This window comes from Lepidochelys kempii, chromosome 5 (genome assembly GCF_965140265.1).
Source record: "Lepidochelys kempii isolate rLepKem1 chromosome 5, rLepKem1.hap2, whole genome shotgun sequence".
Classification (NCBI taxonomy): Eukaryota; Metazoa; Chordata; order Testudines; family Cheloniidae; genus Lepidochelys; species Lepidochelys kempii.
In genome coordinates, this window is record NC_133260.1 from 35,005,565 (window position 1) to 35,018,126 (window position 12,562).

The window sequence follows — 12,562 nt, forward strand, 5'->3', positions numbered from 1 at the left end:
TTTAAAAAAAAAATAGTCCCAAGGAAATTAAATATAAAGAACTAGGCCCCTGAACCAGCAAGGACCCCAGTCTGGAATGTGCCCATTGAAATCAATGAGAGAATTCTCCTACTTAAAATAAGCCACATGTTTAAGTGCCTGGTTGAATTGAAGTTTCCAGTGCAGGTGTCCTGCGAGGCAGCCATAAGTCTATCTTCCAAAATCTATCACCCCCTCGTCCCTTCGATCACCGCTTGCAGAGGCAATAAAGTCATTGTTGCTTCACATTCATACATTCTTTATTAATTCATCACACAAATAGGGGGATATCTACCAAAGTAACCCAGGAGGGGTGGTAGAGGAGAGAAGCACCAGGAGGGGTGGTGGAGGAGGAAAGGACAAGGCCACACAGCACTTTAAAAGTTTAAAACTTTAAAACTTATTGAATGCCAGCCTTCTGTTGCTTGGGCAATCCTCTGGGGTTGAGTGGCTGGGTGGCCGGAGGCCCCCCCACCACATTCTTGGGTGTCTGGGTGTGGAGGCTATGGAACTTGGGGAGGAGGGTGGTTGGTTACACGGGGGGTGTAGCGGCAGTCTGTGCTCCTGCTGCCTTTTCTGCAGCTCAACCATACGCTGGAGCATATTACTTTGATCCTCCAGCAGCCTCAGCATTGAATCATGCTGCCACCACCTTTCAGCCATCTCTTCAAACATCCACTTACTCTCTTCAGCCTGCCACCTCTCCTCCCGGTCATTTTGTGCTTTTCTGCACTCTGACATTGTCTGCCTCCACGCACTCGTCTGTGATCTGTCAGTGTGAGAGGACAGCATGAGCTCAGAGAACATTTCATCACAAGTGTGTTTTTTTCGCCCTCTAATCTTTGCTAGCCTCTGGGAAGGAGAAGATCCTGGGATCCTTGAAACACATGCAGCTGCTGGAGGAAAAAAAAGGGACAGTGGTATTTAAAAAGGCACATTTTCTAGAACAATGGCTACACTCTTTCACGGTAAACCTTGCTGTTAACATTACATACATAGCACATGTGCTTTCATTCCAAGGTCGCATTTTGCCTCCCCCCAGCACGTGGCTAGCCTCTCCCCCTCCCCGTGGCTAACAGCGGGGAACATTTCTGTTCAGCCACAGGCAAACAGCCCAGCAGGAATGGGCTCCTCTGAATGTCCCCCAAAGAAAAGCACCCTATTTCAACCAGGTGACCATGAATGATATCACTCTCCTGAGGATAACACAAAGAGATAAAGAAAGGATGTTGTTTGAATGCCACCAAACATACACTGCAATTCTTTGTTCTACAATGAGTCCAGAGTACGTGCTACTGGCCTGGAGTGGTAAAGTGTCCTACCATGAAGGGCGCAATAAGGCTGCCCTCCCCAGAAACCTTTTGCAAAGGCTTTGGGAGTACATCCAGGAGAGCCGCGAATGCCAGGGCAAATGAATCATTAAACATGCTTGCTTTTAAACCATGTATAGTATTTTAAAAGGTACACTCATCAGAGGTCCCTTCTCTGCCTGGCAGGTCCGGGAGGCAGCCTTGGGTGGGTTCGGGGGGTACTGGCTCCAGGCCCAGGATGAGAAACGGTTCCTGCCTGTCAGGAAAACCGGTTTCTCCACTTGCCTGCTGTGAGCTATATACAACCTCATCATCATCATCTTCCTCGTCCCCAAAACCTGCTTCCGTGTTGCCTCCATCTTCATTGAAGGAGTCAAACAACACGGCTGGGGTAGCGGTGGCTGAACCCCCTAAAATGGCATGCAGCTCATCATAGAAGTGGCATGTTTTGGGCTCTGACCTGGAATGGCCGTTCGCCTCTCTGGTTTTCTGGTAGGCTTGCCTCAGCTCCTTAAGTTTCACGCGGCACTGCTTCGGGTCCCTGTTATGGCCTCTGTCCTTCATGCCCTGGGAGATTTTGACAAATGTTTTGTTTCAGAGTAGCAGCCGTGTTAGTCTGTATTTGCAAAAAGAAAAGGAGTACTTGTGGCACCTTAGAGACTAACCAATTTATTTGAGCGTAAGCTTTCGTGAGCTACAGCTCACTTCATCAGATGTATCCGATGAAGTGAGCTGTAGCTCACGAAAGCTTAAGCTCAGATAAATTGGTTAGTCTCTAAGGTGCCACAAGTACTCCTTTTCTTTTTACAAATGTTTTGGCATTTCGAAAACTGGAACGGAGTTCTGATAGCACAGATTCCTCTCCCCATACAGCAATCAGATCCCCTACCTCCCGTTCGGTCCATGCTGGAGCTCTTTTGCGATTCTGGGACTCCATCATGATCACCTCTGCTGATGAGCTCTGCGTGGTCACCTGCAGCTTGCCATGCTGGCCAAACAGGAAATTGAAATTCAAAAGTTCTTGGGCCTTTTCCTGTCTACCTGGCCAGTGCATCTGAGTTGAGAGTGTTGTCCAGAGCAGTCACAATGGAGCACTCTGGGATAGCTCCCGGAGGCCAATACCGTCTAATCGTGTCCACAGTACCCCAAATTCAACCCAGCAAGGCTGATTTCAGCACTAATACCCTTGTTGGGGGTGGAGTAAGGAAATTGATTTTAAGAGCCCTTTAAATTGAAAAAAAGGGCTTCGTCATGTGGACGGGTGCAGGGTTAAATTGATTTAACGCTGCTAAATTCGACCTCAACTCCTAGTGTAGACCAAGGCTTAGCTAGATTTCCATATAAGTTTTTTGAGATGAAAAGTGCTACATGAGCATAAAACATTATTTTTTGAGTACAAGGATTACAGGTAGCTAATTTTCTTTTTCCCTAGTTTGCTAGGATAGCCTGTTGAACTCTAAATGCTTCTGTCTCCTTCTTCATTAAGGATGCTATTTATAGATCTTTGGCTGCATTCCACCTGAAGGTCATATTGTTTACGCAGAATGAGGATATATTGTGCTCCTTCTAAATACAGAACATGTTTTCAATCAATAAAAACAGTCTTTTCCCAGCACAACAAGGGTGCGTAATTCCAAAGAAAGAGGATGGCTGAAAAACATTCATAATAAAAATATCCAAACACATACTGTATCATAAAATAGATCTTACATCTAAGAAGTGTCAGAATGAAGGGCATTTACCTTTTGTGAGTCTGACTAACCTAGACTTATTTCTGAATTTCCTTCACCAACTACTTCTAATCATTTAAATTCCTGAACAACTTCACACTCATCCAGCCCTCATGCTTCCATTGACATTATTGTTATTATTGTCAGTTGTTGTAGAGGGCCTGTTGCTGATCCAGTCAAAATCACGGGATATTTGCTTTGTTGGGAGCAGGATTGGGCCTATCCTCTTAATTAACTAAAAACACAAATGGAATAGAAAATGGGGAATTGTGAAGATGGTAAAACTTTGGTTTGTGTGGATATTTTTGACCTTTTCTATTTTTTCCCACCAAAGTGTTGCCAGTGAACTAAATGTGGGTACTGAATTTTATAATGTGGCCATTTCCCTTTTCAGTATTGAAAATCCTTACAGGTCCTGGCACGGGTGCTCTTCACTGAACTGAGCAATAGTATTGAAACAGTTCTTTGCTGAAACTTCACATTAAGGCTGAATGCTGCTGAGGGAACTTACCCAGCAAGTTCCCAGTGCTTGCCCCACCCTCACCCCCACCCCCACACACACACCTGGGCAAAATCTGGGCACCCCTCTCATTCCACGTAACTGTCTATGCAGAACAGGGATCACCTCTTAGGAGAAAAATGCATAAGTTGTCATGAATGAGAATGACTACGTCACTTGAGTGTGGCAGGAGCAAAAAGAATCTGCAAGCCTCTGAACCATGACGGATAATTTGATGGCCCAAAAATGTATGTTTCAATGTAGTTCATTGCTCTTCATTGCGCCTCAGCCCACCTATCACCCCCTATAATTATTAGAGATACAGTCAAACCTATGCCGCAGACCTGAACACCCCCAAACTCTGGAGATGATCTGGACATGGATATAATTTGTGTTGTTTGCAACCTTCTCTAGTAATTAATTATTTAAAGCTTAACACATCCGTGCAGTGTTTTGATTAATTGTTACTTTATCTACAGTAGGATTGTGTTGTTTTGTTCAAGTTGCATGTATGGCAGTGTTTGGCCTGAAATGCCATCACATGTTGGCCCCTGTACATGGGTACCATTTGTAACACATTACATTTCATATGAAAATAACATAAATGGCAGCTAGAGACTGAGCCCACTCCTTCTCTCATTGTCACCCTATAGCCCTGTGGAGCACTGGGGAGAGGAGAGCACCAGGAGTGGTGGGAGAAGGCATTATGCCTGTATAAAGCATAATGGCCCAAATCCTCAAATACATTTAGGTGCATAATTCCTACTGAAATCAATGGGATTTAGGAACCGAAATACCTTTGAAGATCTGGGCCAAAGCCTCCAATGTCACGTGGGGGAGCAGACTGAGGAGCGGGTTGTATCTGTATATAGGTACAGCCTGCCCAAGCTTTCTCCTTCCTAGTACACAGTAGTCAACATGGCAAAGCCCCTGCCACTCCTATGCATGCTCCCTCTGAGCTGGTTAATGGTGCTCACAGCAGTAGTCAGCCTTCATCACATGTTTTAGAGCGGTAGCCATATTAGTCTGTATCAACAAAAAACAACGAGGAGTCCTTGTGGCACCTTAGAGACTAACAGATTTATTTGGGCATAAGCTTTCGTGGGCTAGAACCCACTTCATCAGATGCATGGAGTGGAAAATACAGTAGCACGAGTTTTGTCATGAAGTTGATGGATTTTCACTTCGCAGGCAGCCAAAGCTGAGCAGGTTCACTAAGGGGAGCTGATAGGGGAAATAAGCTCCTTAAACACTCTCCCTTTTCTGGTGTACCCATATAAGTTTTTTATATACTTACTCTGGATAGTACCAGTATTACTAATCCCAAACATTCAGAAGTCAGGAGTCAGGCCCCCAAACTCGGGAGATTGTCTTAAAAATTATGAGAGGGTTAAAATAATAAAATTTGCATCATTTTTATTTGCATTCTGGCTCAGATCCCCAAAGGTATTTAGGCTCCTTCCATTGAAATCAATGGAAGTTGGGCCTAAATAACTTTGAGGATCTGGGCCCAAATTATGAATAGGTGTAAGTTATATGTATTTAATGGGTATTCACCGTATAAGCCTTGGTGTTTTACTACCACTTGTATCTTGCAGTTTCTGTTTTGATATTGTTTTATGAATAGCCTTGTTAAACGCTACTTCTGAACATTTTGCTGAAGCCAACCATTGTGCCGCTACTGGAATGCAAACCAGAATTCCTCTGGTTTCTCCAACTGGCAAAATTACTGGCAGTGCTGAATTTCAGATATGACTTCTCTTTGGATTCAGTGCCATTTTACGCCTTTGGAACCTTATAATGTTAAAAAGTTGAAAAATGTTAAGCTAAATTTCCAAATACTATTAGAGAGACAAGGTGGGTGAGGTCATAACTTTTATTGGACCTACTTCTGATGGTGAGAGAGGCAAGCTTTCAAGCTTCAAAGAACTCCTCTTCAGGTCTGGGAAACGTACTCCAAGCACCACAGCTGACTACAACCTGGAACAAATTGTTTAGTTCCCACATATTCTGAGGGACCATTCAAGATGGAGTGGCCCATTAACACCTCTGTAGTCATAGAACAAAAAAAAAGTGGGGGAGTTAGTGGGTCAGAGATTATAACAATGCTGCATACTAAATGGTATCAGTGAACCAAGAACTCAAAGAGTGCCAAGGAGTTCCTGAAACTGGCAAACATTGTTTGGGTTTCCTTTTGAGGAAAAAAAAAATAACAACAAATGCTTGAAATATGTTATATAAGAAAAAGTTATAGAGGAGTTAAAGGGAAGCTAGATAGGAAGTGAATTGAAGCCCAAAATAAAAAGCAGGAATAGAAAACTAAAAATAACAAACAGGAAAATGTGACTTAGCTGCAAGGGCTTTCTTGAATTCTCCTTTGGTATTGTACCTGGTTTTATTTTTTCAGGAACATGCTAATATTGTGTTTGGATTTCAATAGCATTCCAGTTCATTATTTGTTCTTTAAAAATAGATGTTTCTCTAATGGGAAGGTGGAATATTTTCAAGTAATATTAATCTGAGTTCATTCATCCTAATTTATTACATAAAAAATCCATTTCCCATGGGTTTGCAGAAGGCAAAGGTTTTTATGAATGACATATTTCAAAACTACAAGGAAAGAAAAGGAAAGGAAAGCTCTGTTGAATAATGCAGTTAGTACTGAGCAGCAAAGAAATTAGGAATCTAAACTAATTAGATGTTGCCATCTATTTAGGTTTCATTTTTATGTAAAAATTTTGAAAGGCAAAGAGCAAGCCAGAAAATAAATCTGAGCTGTGGATATTTTGGGATTCCAATTTATTTATCAGGGTCAGTGAGGAAAGGGAGAATGTGATACTAATAAAGTTAAAGAAATCTCTCTCTCTAGCTGTATACTGGGATACTTATTTATGGTAGACCCTTCTATGTGCTCTGAAAATCCTGCAGTTACATGATTACAGTTACAGGATTATGAAATGATTTATATTTTGGACCTATAAAGCCAAATTCCTGGTGATGTTAGTGGCCATGTGCACACAGGTTAGGCCTGACTGTTTTAGCACCTGGCCAAAGCCCCAGACACACACCCATTCTACACCTGGCAAGAATAAACTATGCAGGTGGGTTGTGCACAGGTCTGCGGTTGTCCAGAATACAGGAGCAGTTTTGCAATTCTGATGCTGCCTGTTTCAAGAGGAAAACAAAGATAGACAGAATTTAGCCACAATGCACGTGCATAATCTTTAAGATAATACTTTTAACTATAGTAATGTTTCAGTACTTTCTCCTTTTATTGCCAAAAGCCCTTTTTTGCCCTAAGCTTCACTCAGATGCATAGATAGACATAAATGCAAACCACATTGGGAAGTGTCAGACTGGAAGCTATCATGGGTTCTGTCAAGAGACCAGTTCCAACCTGTAAAATTCCTATTTTCTTCAGACACAACAACAAAAACAGGAAATATTTACCAACTTCACAGGTGTCAGGAAATGCTTTCAAAACACTGTGGCGACCTAAATAGCTCCATTTAAATACAGGCACACAGATGCTAATAACTGTATTCTTCTTAAAAATATATACTTTGGCATGTTTTCCTTAATGTATGCTCCTCAACAGCCTATAATGGTGTATTTACACAGTAATTCTGATGGTGGAGATTATACAGTAATATGTCTCACACAACTTGTGTTCATATATTTATAGACTTCCAAGGTAATTTTTAAAAAGGCATCAATAACTCTGTACTGTTAATGCTGATAAACAATTAATTTGATATGCATTTCATTAGCACTGAGATACTGTGGTGATGGACACTGGACAAAACCCCATATTAGACGGATCACTTTTAACTGTTTTTTCCCCACTAATAAAAGTTATATTTTTAAGTTATATTTTAAAACCCAAATAGTTTTTCTTTCTCCCTTTATAATATCATCATCAGGCCACTTCATAATCATAGTATGTATGGGAAGTGGAAGGCAGGGTGGAAGGCAGGTAGCATTGCTGGCAGCATTAGCAGCCTCAGAGGAGGCCTCTCTAATACACAGGACTCTGACCCCACCCCTTTTGCACACATGGATGACTGCAGTGGTGGGGAGCCCTGTATACACATTTTATACAGATGTAAGAAGGGGCATTTCCTGAAGTGTTCCCTAGAGTCCAGGTGGCATTATGCGTTTCAGTGGACCAGTGCCTCAAACCATTCTGCCAAGCAGTGTACTTTTTCCAACTACCCAGCACACCGCTGCTTCACAAGGACCGTAAATGTGCCCTTAGTTTCAATTCATTGGTAAGGTGCTTGTTTAGTATCAATCGACACTATATGTTTTCTTACTTAGTGTAATTTGAAAATCACTAATTTCCTGCTACTAGTAGTGCTTACGGTCAAATTTGACTATTGATCTCACTCTTTCTTTGTTTGGTTTGGGTTTGGGTTTTATTCTACAGTTAATGTGCTCCAGGATTTTTACTGCTGGTATTTCCATAATCCCTTCTAGGAATAGTGACCCAAACATGTAGCAGTCAGAAGGATCTGAAGTTCTCTTTTCTACAAGACAGTAATCCCAAAATTATTCAGTCCATTCATTTAAACATTGGTCATTTACGTAGCATCCATCTTAATCCCAACAAAGGGAATACTGCCTGCCAAAGAGAAGGGAACTCTTAAGAACCTGTTGTTCCTTCTTCATGTATCCTACATATAATTCAGGTTTGTCTTAGTATATCATTTTTGTATTTTTTACAATGACATAGAAATGAACGGAACCTACTATTTTTCTCTCAGTAGCTCACCAAGGTGTTGTTTTAAGAGCGTAATGGCTATTTACTGCTGTTTTTTTAAATGTGTTAGTAAATCTCAAGCTCAGATGGCAGGAAGTAGAAGTAGAAGCCAACATAACAATATGCCAGCTGATAAAAGACAGTTACCTTTTCCGTAAGATGTGTTGCTCATGTCTATTTCACAATAGGTGTGCGTGCTCACCACATGCACCGGTGCTGGAAGTTTTTCCCCTAGCATTACCCATGGGGGGAGCACCCCAGCAACCCCTGGAGTGGCGCCTCCATGGTGTGGTACAAGGGGATGTCAGGGTTCCCTCCCCAATCTGAACTCTAGGGTACAGATGTGGGGACCCACATGAAAGACCCCCTAAGCTTATTTCTACCAGCTTAGGGTAAAACTTACCCAAGGCACAAACCTTTTGCCCTTGGGGGGTACGCTGCCACCACCAAGTGATTTAACAAAGACTCAGGGAAAGGACCACTTGGAGTTCCTATCCCCCCAAAATATTCCCCCAAACCTTACACCCCCTTTCCTGGGGAGGCTTGAAAATAATATCCTAACCAACTGGTTACAAAGTGATCACAGACCCAAACCTCTGGGTCTTAGGATCATAGAGAAATCAGTCAGGCTCTTAAAAGAAATAGAACTTTATTAGAAAGAAAAAAAGGTAAAAGAAGCACCTCTGTGAAATTAGAATGGAAGATAATCTCACAGGCAGTCAGATTCAAAACATAGAGAATCCCTCTAGGCAAAACCTCAAGTTACAAAAAGACACAACAACAGGAATACACATTCCCTCCAGCACAGCGAATTTCACAAGTCAAAAACCAAAGCAAAATCTAACGCATTTTCTAACTAGATTACTTACTAACTCTATAGGAGTTGAATTGCTTGCTTTCTTGATCTGTCCCCGGGCAGAGGCATCACAGACAGACAAAACCTTTCCCCCCCTACCCAGATTTGAAAGTATCTTGTCTCCTTATTGATCATTTTGGTTAGGTGCCAGCCAGGTTACTTGAGCTTCTTAACCCTTTACAGGTAAGAGGATTTTATAGTATTGTATCAGAGCTTTTTAACCCCTTCCCTTTAAATTCTGACAGGGGAGCTGCGCGCTTCCCCCACCCTCAGTTCCTTCTTGCCAGATAACTCAGGCAGAGGGGAAGGAGGGTGGGATGTGGAATAGACATGAGCAACACATCTCGAAGAACACCAGTTACGGAAAAGGTAACTGTCTTTTCTTCTTCGAGTAATTGCTCATGTGTATTCCACAATAGGTGAATCCAAGCTATATCTGTTGGAGGTGGGTAGGAGTTCACAAATTCTCGGGACAGAGTACAGCCCTGCCCAACCCGGCGTCATCCCTGGTTTGGGAGATGATCGCATAGTGCGAGGTGAACGTGTGAACTGAAGACCACATGGCAGCCTTACAAATGTCCTGGATGGGGACGTGGGCCAAGAGGGCAGCCAACATGGCTTGCGCTCGAGTCGAGTGCACTTCCAGAATAGGTGGCGGGGGGATACCCACCAGATCATAACAGGTACGGATGTACGAAGTGATCCAGTTGGAGAGCCGCTGAGTGGAGATCGACTGACCTTTCACCCGCTCAGCCGAGGCGATGAACAGTTGCAAGGACTTTCTTAACAGCTTGGTCCGCTCGAGGTAAAAAGCCACAGCCCGTTGCATATCGAGCATGTGGAGTCAGCACTCCTCACTGGACGCGTGGGGTTTGGGGCAGAGGACCGGTAGAAAAATGTCCTGACCCATGTGATAGGCAGAGACCACCTTCAGGAGAAGCTCCAGGTGTGGGAAAAGTGTTGTCCTTATGAAAAACCGTGTATGGAGGCTCGGAGGTCAGGGCCCTGAGCTCCGAGACCCATCTGGCTGACGTGATCACGACCAGGAAGGCCACTTTCCATGAGAGATTGGACCAGGAGCACGTGGCTAGTGGCTCAAACGGGGTCCCCCTGAGACGGGCCAACACCAGGTTCAGATCCCACTGCAGGACCGGGGGCTTAGGTTACAGAAGAATATGGTCCAACCCCTTGAGGAACTGGCCAGGCATAGCATGGGAGAATACCATGTGACCCTGCACCGGCAGATAGAAGGTTGATATGGCCACCATGTGCATCTTGACTGACGAGGGCGCCAGGCCCTGGGCTCTAAGGTAGAGAAGGTGGTCCAGGATCATAGAATCATAGAATCATAGAATATCAGGGTTGGAAGGGACCCCAGAAGGTCATCTAGTCCAACCCCCTGCTCAAAGCAGGACCAATTCCCAGTTAAATCATCCCAGCCAGGGCTTTGTCAAGCCTGACCTTAAAAACCTCTAAGGAAGGAGATTCTACCACCTCCCTAGGTAACGCATTCCAGTGTTTCACCACCCTCTTAGTGAAAAAGTTTTTCCTAATATCCAATCTAAACCTCCCCCACTGCAACTTGAGACCATTACTCCTCGTTCTGTCATCTGCTACCATTGAGAACAGTCTAGAGCCATCCTCTTTGGAACCCCCTTTCAGGTAGTTGAAAGCAGCTATCAAATCCCCCCTCATTCTTCTCTTCTGCAGGCTAAACAATCCCAGCTCCCTCAGCCTCTCCTCATAACTCATGTGTTCCAGTCCCCTAATCATTTTTGTTGCCCTTCGCTGGACTCTCTCCAATTTATCCACATCCTTCTTGAAGTGTGGGGCCCAAAACTGCACACAGTACTCCAGATGAGGCCTCACCAATGTCGAATAGAGGGGAACGATCACGTCCCTCGATCTGCTCGCTATGCCCCTACTTATACATCCCAAAATGCCATTGGCCTTCTTGGCAACAAGGGCACACTGCTGACTCATATCCAGCTTCTCGTCCACTGTCACCCCTAGGTCCTTTTCTGCAGAACTGCTGCCTAGCCATTCGGTCCCTAGTCTGTAGCTGTGCATTGGGTTCTTCCGTCCTAAGTGCAGGACCCTGCACTTATCCTTATTGAACCTCATCAGATTCCTTTTGGCCCAATCTTCCAATTGGTCTAGGTCCTTCTGTATCCTATCCCTCCCCTCCAGCGTATCTACCACTCCTCCCAGTTTAGTATCATCCGCAAATTTGCTGAGAGTGCAATCCACACCATCCTCCAGATCATTTATGAAGATATTGAATAAAACCGGCCCCAGGACCGACCCTTGGGGCACTCCACTTGATACCGGCTGCCAACTAGACATGGAGCCATTGATCACTACCCGTTGAGCCCGACAATTTAGCCAGCTTTCTACCCACCTTATAGTGCATTCATCCAGCCCATACTTCCTTAACTTGCTGACAAGAATACTATGGGAGACCGTGTCAAAAGCTTTGCTAAAGTCAAGAAACAATACATCCACTGCTTTCCCTTCATCCACAGAACCAGTAATCTCATCATAAAAGGCGATTAGATTAGTCAGGCATGACCTTCCCTTGGTGAATCCATGCTGGCTGTTCCTGATCACTTTCCTCTCATGCAAGTGCTTCAGGATTGATTCTTTGAGGACCTGCTCCATGATTTTTCCAGGGACTGAGGTGAGGCTGACTGGCCTGTAGTTCCCAGGATCTTCCTTCTTCCCTTTTTTAAAGATTGGCACTACATTAGCCTTTTTCCAGTCATCCGGGACTTCCCCGGTTCACCACGAGTTTTCAAAGATAATGGCCAGTGGCTCTGCAATCACAGCCGCCAATTCCTTCAGCACTCTCGGATGCAACTCGTCCGGCCCCATGGACTTGTGCACGTCCAGCTTTTCTAAATAGTCCCTAACCGCCTCTATCTCCACAGAGGGCTGGCCATCTCTTCCGCATTTTGTGATGCCCAGCGCAGCAGTCTGGGAGCTGACCTTGTTAGTGAAAACAGAGGCAAAAAAAGCATTGAGTACATTAGCTTTTTCCACATCCTCTGTCACTAGGTTGCCTCCCTCATTCAGTAAGGGGCCCACACATTCCTTGGCTTTCTTCTTGTTGCCAACATACCTGAAGAAACCCTTCTTGTTACTCTTGACATCTCTGGCTAGCTGCAGCTCCAGGTGCGATTTGGCCCTCCTGATAACATTCCTACATGCCCGAGCAATATTTTTATACTCTTCCCTGGTCATATGTCCAACCTTCCACTTCTTGTAAGCTTCTTTTTTATGTTTAAGATCCGCTAGGATTTCACCATTAAGCCAAGTTGGTCGCCTGCCATATTTACTATTCTTTCGACTCATCGGGATGGTTTGTCCCTGTAACCTCAACAGGGA